The sequence below is a fragment of the Typopeltis vanoorti genome, chromosome 25 (assembly GCF_054136105.1).
Source record: "Typopeltis vanoorti isolate ZY-2024b chromosome 25, IOZ_Tvanoo_1.0, whole genome shotgun sequence".
NCBI classification, from domain to species: domain Eukaryota; kingdom Metazoa; phylum Arthropoda; class Arachnida; order Uropygi; family Thelyphonidae; genus Typopeltis; species Typopeltis vanoorti.
In genome coordinates, this window is record NC_143573.1 from 38,347,639 (window position 1) to 38,365,449 (window position 17,811).

The 17,811-nt window shown below is 36.2% G+C and overlaps 1 protein-coding gene across 10 annotated transcripts in view; it reads right to left on the reverse strand.

The window, feature by feature from the left end:
* The window catches only part of LOC150092673 (liprin-alpha-1-like), a 778,236-nt gene that overhangs the window by 244,464 nt on the left and 515,961 nt on the right, over positions 1-17,811 (reverse strand). The gene's annotated exons all lie outside the window — the stretch shown is intronic.

Below are 17,811 nucleotides of genomic sequence, written 5' to 3' on the forward strand. Positions count from 1 at the left end.
TATTAAACTCTTTAATTACATAATAATGTGGTCTCAATATTGAAAACTTCCCATATAAGCTGACTTAGCCTTAGTAATGCATTGTTAACAAGATAAGCTTTAAAAGAACTATAAATCTGTCTCTCATTAAAGTTTCACAACCCATTTCCCATTTCTTAATTGTCGAAAACAAGGAGAAGGGTGCCCATAAACTTTTATGAACTTCGAATGAATTTCTTTTGGTGCTAAACCTTCTTTTACAAAGAATTTTATAACCACAATACTCAATTTTATCCATTTCAAGGGATGCACAACACTTTTGTTTCAGACAGCTGTATAAAACAAACTACTTGATAGAATGACTTGCAATTTCACATGGATGCTTATGACAGATGTACCAACTTAAAAAAAAAAAACTTGCTGACAGTATTGCCATCTATGGTCGAGGCTGAGAACTTTTCAGACCACCCTAGGTCTGAAAAGAGCCCTGAAGGCATATGCCTTCAGGGCTCTTTAACTAAACAGAATACCTGTTGTAACAAATTTGGCATGAAAATCTGCAATAAAATGACAGACTATGAAAACAGACAAGAACATTGGAAAGCTACTGATGGGTCATGATGTGCTTGTACCAGGAGAGGTTAGAAGTAAAAGTCAATTCAAGGGGAGAGTGAGAGAGAGAGATCTGATCCTCTTGGTTGATATGTGTATTACAGCAGTATGAGAAGGTGAATCAAGATCTCTTTTGTGAGAAAAGAGATCTTGATTCAAAAGGCAAGATGCTGTTTAGCTGACACTGAAAGTGACTAAGGTCATCCTGGTCTCATTGAAGTATGGTATGGAGATCAGTGTTTAATTAATACCCATCCTACATTGTCAGTAGAAGCTATTAAAATTGTCAGGCACCTGTACTACTAAATGTAAGTATGCCAATAATCCAGCCCATCCCACAAATGAAAGTTAACTATCAAATTAATGTCACCAAATATTGTGTCATTAATAGCTTTAATGGAACATGTGCACTAGGCATATTAAACCAACTTTCATGGCTAACACATGTAACAAAAATTATACAACATTTATTAAAAAAACTCCAATATTTTATCGAATGTTACGTGGACATCATAGACATTCAATTACATTCCGTAAATGAATCAAAATAATGAGTTATAAATTATTTCGAATGTAGCTAATGCTCACTGTACCTTACAATGTCCACATAACATTAGATGAAATATACTGGAGTTTTCGAATTAATTCTGTATAATTTTTGTTACATGTGTAAGCCATGACGGTTATTTTAATATTGTGATATTGTACTCATCTAAAACCTTTCAATAACAGCCATATTCTTTGTTATGCAAATACCCACCAATTAATTAATGGTCCCCAATAAGAATTCCACCCTTCTTACTTCACAGCAGAACCTTTACTAAATTGTATCCATTTTTAGATATATGTCATGGATTGGTTGAGAAACTCATGTAGTCGATCATGACATTTTAACTGGATCTGACAGAGGTTTTCTCAAAATACAAGCCTGCTGTTCTTTGCAAATGCTGCTAACTCTCTCTATCCTCCAACTCAGGTTGTTCACAACGTCATGCTGAATAATTTCTTCTCTTCAGATTTTCATATCAATGCAAGAGTACCCAGGGGCTCTATCTTCTTCTTTTCAGCCATTTTCTGTCCACTGCTGGACGAAGGCCTCCTCCAGTTCTTTCCACCTTTCTCTGTTCCTGGCAATGATTGACCAATTTTCCCCAACAAAATTTGACAATTCTTTGACAAAATTTGAAAATTTGACAGGGGCTCTATATCAAAACTTTTTTTTTTCTGCTGATGACAGTACATTCTATTCCAATTTTTTTCATTTGATACACCTTGAATGATCACCCACATGCAGTACTTGAACGATTTAAGCTTCAAGATCTTCCGTAATCAATGTCTCAAACACAATCTCCTTCTTCAATGGGACAAAGTCAACCTAATGAACTTCATTGATATTTAAACATACTGCAGTCTCATTTCTCATAATAAGATCCAATTTAACTTTCTCTTACCTCTGATAATATTCAGATCTGCAATCAAGATTGGATCTCTCTTTGGGTCAACTTACCTTTAGCCTTTCTTGACACAAACACATGGCATCCACAGCATGCCTAGTCTCCAAAAACTTGGTGTCTTCTTTCAAAACACTATTTCATGACTGCTTTCTCTCTCTCACTTACAGACTCACTCCTGAAACTACTCTAATGTTTTCTTTCTCCATTATGCTTTTCCTGTAGGTGTTTCCATGAGTGCTGTTCTATTAAACCAGACACCAGCATTTCTCCAATTTCTTCTATGTAACAATATAATCAGTTGCTAGCCAATAGTGAATATTCAGAAACGTACATGCAGATACCGACCTTGTTGGCCGAGTGATTATCATAACCACTCTCAAACAACAGGCTGTTGGTTCAAATCCTGCTGTGGGCATGGGTGTTTGTGATTGTCTTTAGGTGGGAAGAACTTCATTGCCTGGATTAAGATCCACCACAACACTTACTGGAGGCCTGAAGTGACTTAAAAAAGTTCTATGTTGGGTCTCTACAGCAGAGTTTCCAGACTATGTAAAAAATAAATTAAAAAAAAAAAAAAAAATATATATATATATATATATATATATATATATATACAACTGATAAAGATAGAAAAAAAAATTCTTAGCCCACTGTGGTACAAAACGCACTTTAGGTTAGCAATACTCTATTGTGGGTAGAAGCATAACATAAAAACACTATTCAGCTTCAAACCGATCGAACTAAGTTCTCTTTCATGTCTATTTCTCTTCTTTGGAGCAAACTTCATAACTCAATATTCCCCAATGGACTACAACCACAGGTTGTTTAAAAGACACATGAATAGATTTCTTCTTTCTCCGTGGCCATTAACCAACACATGACACTGTTGAATTATAGGTTTTATGGTCTCTTGTGTGTAGGTGTGTGTGTGTGTGTGTGTGTGTGCGTGTGTGTGTGTGTGTGTATGCAATGGGGGTAGAGAATGACAGCCACACACATACACAAAAGTGTTATCATTTGTTTTCATTACAACTAATGCAATTGTAATAATGTACTTGACAGCTCACCAAAGTGAAAAAAGATTTGGGATGAAAGAATTTCATGCTTTGATTCTAGCAGTGATTTTCTTAGCAACCGATAATACTAATCTTTTGATTATTAATAATTATTATTCTCATCACATGTTAGTAGTGAGTGTGTCTTATGACTTTTTTTAATCTAATATTTTATTTTTTACTTTACTTGAATTTCTGGAGATATAAATTAAAGATGACAAGAAGTTATATTCTTGGTTCCAACCTTTATCCAAGTATAAGCAAACAAAGTTTGTGCATGAAGTCACTTCATAATTGGCATGTATAAAGAGGCTAATGACTTCACATCAATTGCCTTAGTATCCCATAATGCAATGCACATATCCGTACAGACATGTACAATGCTTTGCATTATGGGAAATGCCACTACCCAGACTGGTTTCGACCTTTATTGAGATGAAAAAGTAATACTCATTATAGGCCTAGAGTAGTTAGTATAAGATACAAAAGAGCCTGATAGTATTAGGAGAAAGAAAAGATAGAGAGTATAAGCAGTACAGTAACGAGGGTATAAAGCACCTGTGGCAAGTTTCTAACTTGCACCCCCTAACCCAAAAATTTTGAAAAATTTAAATGTAATGAGTTAAATTGTACTAAACGCAGATGTTAAATACTTACTATTAACCCAATCAAAATGAGTTGTAATGTCTTGCAGAATTTGTGTCTAAAAATAGGGGTGCTTAAGGGTCAAAGCTATATAACTGAGAGGAGACCTCCACATAGCCTCTTAAAGGAATATGGAGAACAGACCAGGGCTTCTGACCTAATGTCCGATCCTCACATTCTCGTGGCGCACCCTGCTATGTATCTACCTGGATACTAAACAAACGAGGATGGGCTGCCAATTTGGGATTTAGCCGAACAAATTGTATTCTTATTGGCTTAAACCACAATATTAAATGATGGTACAACATGATAGAATTTCATGCCGGCTGGGGCGTCGCCTGGTTAAACAAGGCCCCAGTTGTTTTCACCAGGGAACCAGGGTGAACAGCAAAAAGTCAGCTAGTGGAACAAATCCTAAAACACACCCCAACTCAATATCACCAGAACTGAAGATTGGTACAATCAACATAAGAAGCCTGAATGGCAAAGAAATGGAGCTAGCTGAGGAATTAGATAAGTACCAGATCGACATAATAGGGGTCACTGAAACAAAAAAAGACCAAAACTGGTGAGCTCTTTCTGAGCAATAAATACAAAATGTTATATTCAGGCAATGACAATCAAGGAAAAGAAGGAGTAGCCATAGTATTCAACACTAAATAAGCTAATCTTCTTGAATGGCAGGCAATTTCAAGTACAGTGATGTGGGCAAATATCAGAATAGGGAACTGGACAATGAGACTTATTTGTGCCTATGGTCCCACAGAATGTTCTACTAAGGTAGAAGTGGAGGAATTTTTTGAGGCTTTAGAAAAAGCAACTGACACAATGAAAAATTGGTCCTTGTTCGAGATCTAAATAACAGAGTAGGAAATGATTGTTGGCCGCGCGGTTAGCCTAGTGGCTATGCGCTTCACAACCATATGCCTGGGGAAGGAGTGTCCTAGGTTCGATTCCTGTCGGTGACGTGAGGAGCTGAAGGATCTTCCTCAGCCATAGCCAAGTTAGCTAGTCTTGGGCATGGACAGCAGGGTTTTTTCCCCAGTTTATTCTGGGGTTTTTCATCCCCCAAAGCAGGCAAACTGGCCTTGAGAACTCAACACTACAGGCCAAAGGATACACCGGGGCATAAGGCTGACCACTTTATCCTGTAAACGGAGTGAGTTCCGATGATTGATGGACCCTCGACACCACAAGGTAAAAGAGGGTATAAGGAAGATGAGATGAGAAATGATTGTTAGACATACAAAAATATTTTGGGAAAATTTGGAGAAAAGAGCAAAGCTAATAATAATGGCAAATACTTGTTGGATTTCTGCTCAGGACATGGATTGGTTATTACTAACACAATGTTCCAACATAAAGATGTGCACAAATTTACATGGAGAGAAGAGGCAAGGAATAAGAAAAGTCTCATTGACTATATTATTGTTAATAGTGATGTTTTCTCCCTATTTAGTCTTGAGCAGGATAAAATTGAATTTCATATTGAAAAGAAGAACATGTAAGAAAGTTTTAAAATGAATAAAAGTTGAGCAGCTCTCGGATGTGAACTGTAGACTAAAATATACAAACATTATTCAAGAAAAAAATGAAAGTTTGAGAACAGGAATCAAACCTTGGAGATTCAGTGGCAAGCTCTGAAGGAAACATTGATTGATTCTGCCAGAGAGGCATGTGGTAAGGTTGTCTGCAAGGATAGAAAAATCAGAACTCCCTGGTGGACACAGGAAGTTAAAGAGGCAGTGAAGGAAAAGAAGAAAGTGTATCAAAAGTTCCTGGCAAATAAGTCAGCTTGTGCTCTTAGAGAATACAGAGACAAATGTAAGAAAGCTAAACACTGTGTAAAACTAGCTGAACAAAAGTCATGGGAAGACTTTGGTAAGAACATAGAAAATAAATATCAAGAAGGTGGCAAGATATTCTGGAGGTTGTTGAAGAAGCTGAGAAATGGAGGAAAGAGTGCTGTAAAAGGAGTTAGAGATGATAAAGGTGACATGAAAACGGGAGAAAAAGATATCCTTGAAGTATGGAGTAATTACTTCGAAAAATTGCTAAATGAAACAAGCAGTGATTGCACAGTGGTAAAAAACCCACTCAACAGGCATACAGCCAGGAATACATATCCATACTTGAAGTAGATGATATTAGACCAGAAATGCTCAAGTATAAAAGTTTTACAGTGGCTACACTGCATAGTTCAGAGGACCTGGACAGAAGGACGAATTCCAGATGATTGGAGTAGAGCTCTCATAGTGCCCATATATAAAAAGGGAAATAAAACTGATTGTGAGAATTACAGAGGTATTTCTCTACTGAGTGTTCCTGGTAAGATTTATTCCAGTATACTTGAGAAACGGTTGAGAAGAATTGTGGAAGAGAAGCTTGGTGAGGAACAAGCTGAATTCAGGCCAAAGAGAGGCTGTCAGGATCAGATATTCACTTTACGACAAATAGTTGAAAAGTCATGGGAATATAACAATGATCTGTATTTAAGCTTTGTAGATCTGGAAAAAGCATATGACAAGGTGCCAAGAGAGAAGCTATTCAAAACGTTACAGTTGTATGGTGTAAGTGGATCATTATATCAAGCAATACTTAGTCTTTATCTGAGTTGTAAGTCAGCAGTTAGAATTGAAGGAAGTAAAGGAAAGATGGTTTAATGTTAAAACTGGTGTGAGAAAAGGATGTGCATTATCTATATGGATCACATTATGAAGGAAAGTGGTATTAAACATGATATCAAAACTGGAGATATTAATGTTATTGCTGACCTTCATACCATATCTATCACAACAGTTATTCAATTTAGTCAGGGAATCTTGCAGACTTGTAGCAGATTTATTTAGAAGTATAACATCATCCACATAAAGCAGCTACAAGTCTGCAAGATTCCCTGACTAAATTGAATAACTGTTGTGATAGATATGGTATGAAGGTCAGCAATAACAAGACAAAGATAATGAAAATAGGCAGAATCATTGAAAATATCAGCTGCATTGTGAATGGAGAACCTATAGAACAAGTAAAACATTTCAGCTACTTAGGCATGATTTTTAGTGAAGATGGTAAATTAAATATGGAAATAGACAACAGAATTAACAAAGCTGGTATGGTAGGAAGTCAAATGAATAAATTTATATGGAATTAGAGAGAAATTAGTCAAAACACTAAATTAGCTGTATACAAGACAGTGTTCAAACCAATTTTAACTTATGGATCTGAGAGCTGGGTCAGAAGTAAAACACTTGACCAAAGACTAGAGACCGCAGATATGAGAGTCCTGAGAAAGATTAGAGGCGTGAACAGATGGCATCAATGGCAATATGATATTAAAAATGAGAATATTAGGAAAGAACTTGACATTGTTAGCATCCAGGAATGCATTAGCAGAGCTAATCTCAGGTGGAATGGTTCACTTAAACAGAATGGGCGAGGAAAGAGTAGCCAAACAAGTGTTCTCTGCCAGGTTGGCAGGAAAAAAAGACCCAGAGGAAGACCAAGATATAGGTGGATTGATACGGTAAAAAGTGCCTTAGCAGATAGATATATAAATATAAGATCTGACAATGTTGTAGCTTTGACAGGTAACAGATTGATTTGGCAGAAAATTGTAGGTAGGAAGTTAGTAATGATGTAAGTTTTTCATGTAGTACTATCATATCCTGTACACCCCTTGAGGTAAATGTCAGGAATTTGATGACGATGATGAAATACAATATAAAATAGTGGACTTTTATATATATTTATTTATTTTTATTTTTTACATTTTGCGCCCATGGCAGGCGCCTTTTTCGCCATGCCCTCATTATGGCACTGAGTATGAGAGAGAAAAGCCCTCGGCTTTTTTACATCATCATACAGCCCTAATTTCCAGTCTTCTAAGGTTTCAATGTTCTTGTATATAAGTTCTTGAACTGGTAATATTGGGTAAGTGGAGAAAGAAATTCCAAGTATAATGAGGGGTTCTCACTTAGGGGTTAGTCCAAAAGGAATGCCTCCAAGATCCAACTTTCCAAACACTTTTAATTTTGTCTTGTCTGCATTGATAGTCAATCCACTGATCTTGCTGAATTTTTTCAAAATACCAAAAAAAGATATATATGGAATCATTATCCTTCAAAGTGCCCACTACATCATTGGCATATACTAATACCTTTTTTTCCTTCATAGTTGAAGGAACTGTTATTCCTTGCACAGCACATGTATTGTCGACTTCCTGTAAGAAAGGTTCAAGAACCAATGTAAAAAGCAATGGACTAAGAGGATGACCTTCCTTGACTCCTTTTTGAATTTAGACCAGGTCTGACAGGAAACTATTAACTAGGAGACAGGCTGAGTTAAATTGGAATATGCTCCTTTGATAATGGATAGCAGCTTTTTACTCACACCAATTTGCTGGAGGATGTGGAACAAAAAGGGATGCTGGACATTATTAAATGCTTGAGTAAGGTCCACTGCCATCTACTGCTTTTTGTATTAACTAAGCAGATTAGATCATATAGCAGAAAATTAAATTCTACTGCTCGGGTGGAACTCCATACACCTGTGAACTTTTAATTACGTATCTCATTCCCACTTTGAGCCTGTTATTGATAATGCAGAAAAATATCTTGTAGTCAGTATTAGATAGAGAAATAGGTCTCCAGCTGTTAATTAAGTTGTGATTACTATTAGGTTTCGGAATGTATGGTATGGCTTGCTACAAATTCACTTGGCATATGTCCTCACGAGAGAAAAGATTAAACAGTATAACTAGAATGGGAAGAATAAAATTCCAGGCCTTGAAATAAAGTTCTATCTCTAGACCATCAGGTCCTGTGGATTTTCTTGTCTGGTATTCTTTATAAGCTGTGGTAACTTCAGATGCTGTAATGCAGGGGTTCCCAACCCTATGCCTGCGGGCACCACGGCGCCCGTCGACCAATTTGTGTGTGCCCGCCGCTGCTCAACCGTGTGCCGTATAGTTTGAAATAATCACGCAACAATTCATGGCATGCTATATGATGCATGTGTTAATGACATATGACGAGTATTAAACGCATACAATGTAAAGTAGATGCACATTCGAAGTTATTCATTCCAGTTTAAGAACTGGAATATCATCATATTCTCCTAATTATGAAGCACTGGCCAATGAAATGCAATTCCAAAGATCATACTAACTTACATATATATATTTAAATTTTTATATAATGTAAACTTTGTATGTATTCATTTAACAAAAGAATTCAAAAAATTTGCTTGAAAAAATAGATGGCGCCCATCGCCCTACCGGTATTTTGAACGTGCTCTAAGAAACAAAAAGGTTGGGAACCCCTGCTGTAATGGGTCTGTCAAGTCCCATCTTAGATATGAACAGGAAAGCCATTAATGTTCCAAAAGTTATAATTTCCCACAGTACAATTGTCTTCAAACAGATTTTTCTAGTGTTTTTGAAAGGATGTCCGCCACTCAAAGATGTCTTGAGTGGTGGACATGTCTTCACTATCAACGCAGATTTGAGTGATAGTCCTTTCTTTGTGGAATTTAGTGAATTGTCTATTGAAGAATGCAGCTGAAGGGCTATCTCCTAAGTGCTGCTGTATTCTTATTTTAAAATTTCTTTCTTCAACTTGTTTCTGCCTTTCCATTTCTATCTCTATGTTAATGTTTCTAATAGTGTTGCTACATTCTATACCATTATATTGGTTTGTTACAAACCAGATTCTCTCTTTATACAGGTTCTTTGACTTTTTTTCTTTTGAGAAAAGCTTGTTCCTTTCCCCATTCAATCGTAATCTGTTTTACTACTTGTTTGAATTTTAACCACGTATCCCAGCTCCAGGTAACATTATTGGTTGAAAAGATCAATGGAAAATTTGGAGGAAGTGTCTTCATGGTCCAGAACTGATCTCTATTTGTTCCATGCAGCGGAATTTCAGTAGAACTGGATTATGATCTGACATGTCGATGTCAAGATATTTTATCTGAATTATCCTATTTATAAGGGAAGAAGAGATATAAATTCGATCAAGATGGGTACCAATACCTTGATTCATGTACATGTAAGCCTGGATATTAGGACTGTGAATCCTCTATTTGTCAAGACATGTTTTGAACTGTGCATATCCCACTTTTTTTCCACTCCTGGAGTGTCCTCCTATTTTCTCTAATGTGGGGTTTTCAATACAATTCCAGTCTTCAGCTGCTATGATGTAGTGGGCACCATATAAATATGGCTCCAATTCCTGGAAGAATTTTCATTTAACTCTTCCATCGGACAGAGCATAAACATTTATAAACATTATTACACATCCACAGTATTTCCAGTCCAGAACTGATCTCTATTTGTTCCATGCAGCGGAATTTCAGTAGAACTGGATTATGATCTGACATGTCGATGTCAAGATATTTTATCTGAATTATCCTATTTATAAGGGAAGAAGAGATATAAATTCGATCAAGATGGGTACCAATACCTTGATTCATGTACATGTAAGCCTGGATATTAGGACTGTGAATCCTCCATTTGTCAAGACATGTTTTGAACTGTGCATATCCCACTTTTTTTCCACTCCTGGAGTGTCCTCCTATTTTCTCTAATGTGGGGTTTTCAATACAATTCCAGTCTTCAGCTGCTATGATGTAGTGGGCACCATATAAATATGGCTCCAATTCCTGGAAGAATTTTCATTTAACTCTTCCATCGGACAGAGCATAAACATTTATAAACATTATTACACATCCACAGTATTTCCAGTCTATTGTCAAGATTCTCCCTTCTGCATCCCTTTGAATATTACAGAATGATCCAAAGGGGGGGGGGGGGAGGCAAGAATAAGAACTCCTATTCCAGCCCGGTTAAATCTCCCAAAGCTCCAATAAGAAAGAAGTAGATATTTATCTGTTAAAGCTTTTATATCTTTATATCTGCAGAAGTATGTTTTTTGGAAAAACAAAAACCTGATATTATGTGTAGCATAAGTTTCCATATAGTTTCTTGTTTAATTTGCCTGTGTAATCCTCATACATTTAATGAGGCAATGCAGAAAGGAGATACGATTATGAAGTGACAGTCTTTAACTTTAACTTTAAGAAGTCTTTAACTTCTAGATTTTGGATGAACCTGATGAGGTCTTCAATCTATGAAAGAGCAATTATATGATAGATATGAAATTGAAAATAATGGAAAGAAACTGTTTCCAGTTTTTTACAGTTGCTTTCCATTATTTCAATTTCATATCTATCATTCTTGATTTGGAAGCTAGTTATTTTCTTTTCATATAGATGATAATCATACTGAGAAAGCTTTGAATCAGTGAATTTTATTATTTTTTCTTTAATTGTATCTCTCGCTTTCCCTTTATAAGCATGAGATGGTTTTTCATAGTCCATAAAATCTTCTGAGCCTGTAGCGTCTTCATTTGACAATCTGCAACCTAATCCATCATTACAATTTTTATTACTTCTTTTTCTTTTAGATGTAGTTCCTTTTTTTAACCCATCTTTTAATTTTTTTTATCCTCAATTTTTTTTTATTAATTTATCTTTCCTTTATGATGATCTTATTTGCATATTAAATTCTATCAGCTGTTTTATTTGCTTTTCTGTTTCTTCTCCAGTTTCTCCTTGTTTCATGCATTCACATTTGTTTTGTATCTATTCAGTTGTTATCAGTGGCGTATTTAGGTATTTCCCGTCCCTAGGCCCACAGAAAGTGCCCCCCCCTACATATTTAATGAACATGTAGATTTACATGCATAACCAATTTATATCATAAATTTGTAATATAAATATAATTACAAAAACGAGAGCCCGGAAATTTCCTCCTGGCATATTTGGGTATAGGCTGTACAGGCCTGGGCCTATACCTAAACACACCACTGGTTGTTATACTAGGTTCATTATTGGTAATTTCAACTGATGTTGTTCCATCCATATTTGACTCAAAAAGTGGCTCCTGAAGTTCTGGAATTTTGGGGCTAATTTCTGGGCTGATTTGGTCACACACTTTTGTGATTTTACGAAGTGTAGTTTGTCTAAAAGTGTCATCTTTATTGGACTGAATTGGAAAATCCAGGAACTCTTCTTCATGCCTCTCTGATATCTAATTGGCTCTACTGGTGCTCCCACTGTTTCAGCAAAAGTTCTGAAAGGACAGGTGTTAACGCAGTGTTCAGAACTTTCACATTTCTGACAGGATCTGAGACACTGATTAGCAATATGTCCCCTCTCAATGCAGTTGAAACATTTAGATTTGGGGCAGTTGCCACCCAAGTGATTGTATGAACCACAACACAGCACTGCCTCTGTAGTCCAGGATAGTTTACCATAACTCAGGTTGTATCAATGTTGACAAAATTTGGTATGGGCATCTTCATATCCATTGTGAAGGTAACATCACAAGAAAATCAGTTTAGATCTTCACCTGATAAATCCTTTCATTTGTTACTAATTTTACCCCATTTCAAGAATGTCTGTATAAGAATTACATTACTGTTCTCTATATAGTTTGGTTTTTTTTTTCATTTATTTTTCACTTTATTTTCGTTTTATTTTACTGGTGCTAGTTCAAATAGCGCATTTGCTGGTGGCGGTGTAGAATTATTTCTGTATGATGAAATTATTTAATTCTTAGTCTTACGAATGAAAAAAAATTTTTTCCCCCCTCTCTTACAATCACATGTAGAGGTTTTAATCATACATAGAAGTTGAGTGGTTAGCGAAAAGCCAGCCAAAAGGCTGAGGGTTCGAATCCCGCCATGGGCATGGATGTTTGTGGAAATACTAGTGTTGGTGGTGGTCGCCAGTAGATGGATTGGTGTAGTAGTGGTCAGTTGGAAGATTGAGTGGTGGAGGAGAGAGCAGGTGCCCTCCCTCGATGAGTCTTTGGACTCCCTGGAGGTGTCATGTTGTAATAATAATAATAATAATATATTTCACTGGAGGCTTCCCACCATTACAGGAATAACTGTGCTGCCTTCGAAAGTACAACTCCGTAATAGTTTGTCCCTTATTTCCACATCTTTAACTACAAATAAATATTTCCCTATGCTGTATGGAGTGAAAGAATAAATCTTACCAGCACCAACTATCTCTTTCAAAACCATAGTCACCTGTCTCACTTCTTCACACCCTGGAATTTCAATTCCTAAAGTTCACAAACTTGGAGGGCTTGGTACCATTATCTTAGGTGGGGAAAAAGATTAAAACCTCTACGTGTGATTGTAAGAGAGGAAAAAAAATTTTTTTCTTTTCATTCGTAAGACTAAGAATTAAATAATTTCATGATACAGAAATAATTCTACACCACCACCAGCAAATGTGCTATTTGAACTAGTACCAGTAAAATAAAACAAAAATAAAGTAAAATAAAATAAAGTGAAAAATAAATGAAAGAAAAACAAAGTATCTATTTTGCTGAAATCCAAGCTGTCATCAGTGTCAGAAATGACACCAAGGTTGAAATAATGCAGAAGTCATATTTCTATATACAAGTAGTCAAAAGGTATCACAACTTATTACTAAAACACTCTGGATTAGAAACAAATGTTGAAAGTTTTTCCAGTTGGTTATACTATAAATTAAAGATGCCAAGAAGTTATATTCTTGGTTTCATCCTTTATGCAAGTTTAAGCCATTTCACAACTGGGTTACACATATATAGAGACTAATGACTTCACATCAATTGTCTTAGTATCCCATAATGCAATGCACATATCCTAACGGACATGTATAATGCTATGCATTATGGGAAATGTGACTACCCAGACTGGTTTTGACCATTATTGAGGTCTCATCAGTGGGATCCAGAAGTGATACCAGGGTTGAAGTAATGCAGACGTCATATTTCCATATATAAGTAGACAAGAAGTAATAAGTTGTGACACCTTTTGACTACTTGTATATGAAAATATGACTATTTTTTATATACATATTTCCAAAAACTTTCAACATCTATCTCTAATCCAGAGTATTTTAGTTATCAGGTGTGACACCTTTTTGACTACTTGTATATGGATATATGACTTCTGCATTACTTCAACCTTGGTGTCACATCTGAGTCTGGCTCCCACTGATGTGACTTCAATAAAGTTCGAAACTGGCCCTTCCGTTAATGCATATGTGCATTGCATTATGGGATACTAAGGCAATTAATGTGAAGTCATTAGCCTTTATATACAGTCATCCCTCGATTTACGTCTGGGTTCCATTCCATCCGGCAGGACGTAAGTCGAATCAGATGTAAGTCGCTACATTAAATCAACAGAGTTATAGGGGTTAGGGACTTAACAGTAATAAGTATACTGTCATTTTAATTTTTAAACCTTATTATAAAACTGTACTGTGTGTTACTGCCACTATAAAACAGGAGAATAATCACCCATATCTTTCTCCACAATCACATCTTCATTACCTTCCCTGTGTGAATGATTAGGCTGCAGCTCTTCTAGTTTAACCTTTGTTTTTTGATGAAAATGTCCAACGTGCTTTGCTTATTCCTCTTCTTCTTTTCATCATAAATTTGTTCATAGCAAGCAAACACATCATGTACTTTCGTTTCTATTACTAAGTAGCATTCAACATTGGGGTCTGTTAGATACTGAATGGAGAACTTCTTGACAAGTTATTCATTCAGGATCTAACATGTAAGCTTTACAAAATTACAAAGAAATTTGCATAATACCTGCTTACCAGCAGAAGGTGAAAAACACCTAAGTTGTTGTATATGAAAGTATGTATCAGTATGAGTAATATATTGGAATTTATTTATTGTAAAACGGAAAGCTAAAAATCAAGAATAATGTCAGATTAGCATTTCATGTAATGGAATAACTTAATTTATGTATTATCAAACTATCATAAGATCGTAAGTCGCTAGGTAAGAAATGACTAATAGGATCAACGGTCACATCTAAGCCGCAAGTACCTGTCATAATGCAGAGGGCTGTAGCTTATGGGGAAGGCTGACGTAAGCACTTTTCCTTGAAAACAACACCTAATAGCAAGGAGGGAAAGCAAGGGGATCAACCTATGGGCGATGTAAGCTATGGATCATGTGAAAAACAATACAATATAGAAAAGAGGGCACTGAGAAAAAGTATTTAAGGCAATATGCGCCAAGCTCAAGGCTTTTTTTCCTGTTTTCCTTGGGGATTTTGGAGATTGAGGACTCTCGACGAGTGATCGGAGATAGGACAAGCTGAGGGTGCTATGTCGACGACAGCCAGCCGTATTCATGACCTGCGCTGAGAGAGATTCCGCGGATATCCATGCGAGAATCAACAGCTCGTGCAGAATGGTGCCAAACGCTGAACGACCCACCCGAGCGAGCAGAGAAAGCTTGTAGCAACAGCTATTTCTTGATTTGTGTCCGGCAGAGAACGGAACAACTCAGTCACAAGATGATGGATGACCAGAGTAACATGTGGCAGCTAATAGACCTTCGGAGGGACTTGATAAAGTAAAGATTCTTTTGTTTTATATCTTGAGATTGTTTGAAGGTAGAATTTGTGTCTTGATAAAGCAAGACTAAGGACATTTTAGAGAACTTTGATAGGATAGAGTAATTAATACAGCCAATTCTATTAGACAAAGAGCTGACAAAGATAAATCTCTAACGTGTATATGATTGAAATAGTGAAAACCCTTTGTTAATTGAGTAAACTTAACTAAAAGAGAAATGATTTGAGAAATATCTATTTAAAGTAAAATGTGAACGAAGGAACTTGACTTGAGTGTAACATTGTTTAAATTATCCATTGTATTGCATGATTTTGCATGTCAGTTTATGTGAGAAAGTCAGATTAGTATTGAACAGTTTGTATAGATAAGCATAAAACATTAACTTAGCTAGAAATTCAGAAGTTTTGATAACTTGATACAAGATTTAATGTACCTGTCTTTTAGTATTAATAAACATGTTTTGTTATTTGAACCTGAGTCTTACCTGAATTCGAGGTGTCAACCTACCACTTATAAAATTCGAACCAAATAGCGGGAAAGAGTTTAGAAAATTATATAATAGAGATTAGATCTTAGGTCACGACTGCAAGGAACCGAGATCTATATACTCACGTGTGAATTTAGATTAACATATATGCCTAAAACCTAGGAATATTTCCCTGAGCCTGAATTATATTCTTGTTATAGGAAGCTGGCTGGCACAGTTAAAATATAAATTTGCCAGTTTCTGAAGAGGAAATATACCTAGGGGTCAACCCAGGTTATATATTAAGGAGAAAGATATAAAATTTAGGTAGGATATAGAGAAGACTGGATCAATTTGGATCATACTTAAATATGTACTCTAATAAGGAAACGAAAATACAGAGACATAACAGGTCAATGTCTTCATCAATTTTGAGAACATCGCTAACTGCGGAGAACACTTCAGCAAGACCCTTCACTATAAATTATTTAAATACCTCTTCCTGTTTCTCTTTTCCCTCTTCTGCAACAGTTGTTCCTCCAGTTCGACCAAATCTTTGTTGGTCAACTCTTCAGGGGAACTTTCTATGAGTTGAATTATGTTATCATCATTCACTTCGAGATTCAGATTGTTTGCTAGGCCCAGTATTACAAACTTCTAATATCATGCACAAACCTTTTTAATGTCTTTTTCCATATGCCACTCATACATTGAGACGTCACTTTGTCCCAAGCCACAGCAATATTTTTAATAGCATGATAAATATTTAATGTTTACCAGAATTGCATGAGAGTCTGGTCATTTCCTTCAGTAGCAGAAATGGCTTATGAAAAAGTTCTCCATAGATAATAAGCCTTAAACACTGCAAGAACTCCCTGATCCATTGGTTGGATCAATGAAGTAGTGTTTGGAGGGAGAAACACGACCTTGAACTTGGTGAAGATCACTGCCATAAGACGGATGACTTGGAGCATTATCTAGAATAAAATTTTAAATTCTACATTTTCTTTCACACAATAGCTTTTTATTTCACTCACATAATAGTTGATTAAGGCATTCTCAATTTTTGAGTCATCCACAACTTACTACTCCAAAAATGAATTGGGAGTATACTTCCTAATGTTTTTGAAGATTCATAAATTCTCACTGCACCATATTACAAATGGTTTCAGTTTGTATCCTGCCACATTACCCGTAACAGAATCATAATACGGGCATTAAGAGCTTTGAAACTAGGTATAGATTTTAACTTTTTGCGGGATGAAGGTTGCTTGGGCATTTTTTCCCGAAACAAGAACGTCTCATCCATATTAAATATTTGCCAATTTTTCACAAACTCCTTGGCAGTCTTCTCAGCACATGGAGATTCCCATACGTTTTCACATTATGCAGCGCAAAACACTGCTTAAATCTCATGAACTAACCAGAAGAAGTGTTGAATTCGTAGTCATAATCGGGGTCTGCTTTCTATGTCAACATGTTGAAGAGACTTATTGCCTTAGCGGTTATGGTCACAGTGCTAAGGGGTATGCGATTTTGGTTCAGGTTCTCTATCCATGATGCAAGTAGCTTTTCCATATCCGATAGTACTTGTCGCTGCTTCGTCACTATCGTCGATTTAATGGAAGCAGATCTTTTCACAGGCTCTACGATTTTATCCTTATTCTTCAAAATGGTCGTCACTATTAAATGAGACCATTTGAAGCCCTGTGCAATCACATTGCCAGGCTTACCAGCTTCACGTTGCTTTATAACTTGCAACTTCGTTTCAAGATCAATTGCTCGCCTCTTTTTCTGTGATTCTTCACTGGGTTTTTTGATTGTGCATGGGCCATGTTGCACAAAATATCGTGAAATGATTAACAATAAATACACAAATAACCCATTTCTCAAGCACAAAATCAACATAGGAACTGTTGAAGACACGTGACGACTGCCGAGGGAGTTTGCCGCTGAAAGTGCTGTTGCCACTATGCATGCTTTACCTCACGCTCCTTTGCATCTTGTTTGAAAGTATAGCCGAAAATGTTATTTATTCCCTTATGGGATTACGGACGTATCTTCGAAAGGACGTAACTCGAACAGACGTAAGTTGAGGGATGACTGTACATGTAACCCAGGCATGAAGTGACTTCACACAGAAACTTTGTTT